The following is a 2,225-nucleotide window of genomic DNA, read 5'->3' as shown; positions in this document are numbered from 1 at the left end:
AGAGAGAGAGAGAGAGAGAGAGAGAGAGAGAGAGAGAGAGAGAGATCTGTAAGGTCCTCCAAAGATCTAACGCGAAAAGCAGCTTCTAAGCCCAGTTCATAGTGTACGAGAAACACAGAAGCTAGATAAGGATTGCACTTCCGATCATCTAAATAAGCAGACCAAGTTCAAATCTCTCTGCGTATACATTAGATTAGGAGACTCTTACTACTAATTTCAGCTTATTGAATCAAAACTCGTTCATGGATCCAGTGAGAATAACAAAAAGAAAAAAAAATCATAAATAAGACTTGATGGAGAAGAAAAAGTACCGATGATGTCCTCCGTGGCGGGATTGACAACAGGGAGTGTTTGACGGCGAAGGGGCTCTGTCCATTGACCGCCAATGAAGAGCTGCCGTCGCGGCACCGTAATCGCCATACTCTGCTTGTTTCTTTTGCGTTGGTAAGTGATAAGGGATTTAATATTTTTGTGGGGTTTTTAATAAAAACAATTAGTACTTATACATAAAAATCCCAATTTTATTAAAACGTGCGCTGCATTTAACCACCCCCACCCCAAAAAAAAGGGGTTTTTTTAACAAAAACGATCTTTTAAAAAGATCTATATTTTAATTAATTAATAATTAACTAAATAATATTTCATAAAGATAAAATAATTCTCATCTAAGTTTTTATACATAAGATATCATTTAACAATAATGTGAAATCATTTATTTGTGTTACATATACAAGTTAATTTGTTGTAAACAATTAATATTTATTTTTATAAATAAAATTATTGAATGATTTTAATAGTTATTAGATATACTAAATAATAACTAAAATTAATAAACATAAATTTTATTTATACAATATATTAAAGAAATTTTTAAAATGAAAAATTTTCGTTCATGTTTTACTTTTTAAAAAACATTTATATAAGAATTTTTTATAAATAGTTTAAAAATTTTATGTATTTTAATTTTTTTTTTTTAATTTAAAGATATTTTATGGTTTATAATTTAGTATAATTTAATTTATTAATAATTTAATAAACTAAAACATGTTTATGTATTTTTAATTTTTAAATAATAATCACTATATTCTAGTTAAGAATTTTTTTTTAATTTACCACAAATTTACTTTAAATATGTGATTAAAAAGACTGGACTAACCATTCTAAATTTTTTTATAAATGTTTAAGAATAATTTATAAAATATTTATAAGAAAAATTGCTTAAACTACTAAATTTTTAGTACCATTTTTTATTTTATCTTAACTACATTTACTTTTAGAAACTAAATAGAAAAGACCATTATACCCCTGATTAATAAAATCTAAAAGTAATATATTTATCCCATAAGTTTTCAAAATCTCGAACTCCAACCAAATTAGACGAGATTTCAAAATCTCTACGGCGACCAAATCCGACGAGATTTGATGAAACTAACAAGTTCTCCGGCGAACCTAACAAACTCTACAAGCTCAGACGAACCAGGCGATCTCTCTGACAAACGTATAAAAACGTTAATGAAGGTGACAATATAATAGAATATGATTTTTTTTTCTTTAATTTTAGCTTGATTCCTCAAAATCGATCTTTTTCTCGGAAGGGAGATGAAGTTTATTGAATTTTACATTTCTCAAATTTATAAAATCTTATAATATTTATCGATGAAAATCATAGTGTTTATGCATTAGTGTTTTTTGATATATCTTGTTGATTCTTCGTGCTATGAGTATTTTTGTGTTGAATACATTTTTTTTCTTTCATTGATCCATGTATTCTTATAATCAGCTTAGGATGATTGAAATATGTTCTATATGTGGAGAATCGAAACTAATAAATGAAATTCAATAGGATTTCATAATTGACGATGAAAGAGGATCTTCTCTTAATTCATGAAGATATCTGCTACAAAAGATTTTATTGTTTTAGAAGATTTTGAAACTGATGACAACAAAATAGTGTAAAGCTCAGTTATGTCTCACTTTCAAAACTAAACTTTGGTACAAAAGAGCTTCTGCTATTATTTATTAGGAATAATAGCCAAGTAAAATCATATTTGTACAAACTTCGAGAGAACGGAGGAATTTTGCATCTATACGTAACCATTAAGGTAACCACATGAAACTCTTTGCTAAGGTTTTTGTTTATAAAGACTTATTAGTTATTTTATCACATCTATTAGCTTCATGTTTTTATGTTGCAGAGAATGAACATACATATTTCCATTTATTAA

This window comes from Brassica oleracea, chromosome C3, assembly GCF_000695525.1.
Source record: "Brassica oleracea var. oleracea cultivar TO1000 chromosome C3, BOL, whole genome shotgun sequence".
NCBI lineage: Eukaryota > Viridiplantae > Streptophyta > Magnoliopsida > Brassicales > Brassicaceae > Brassica > Brassica oleracea.
The sequence above is the reverse complement of the archived record's forward strand: the minus strand, read 5'-3'. Positions refer to the sequence as shown.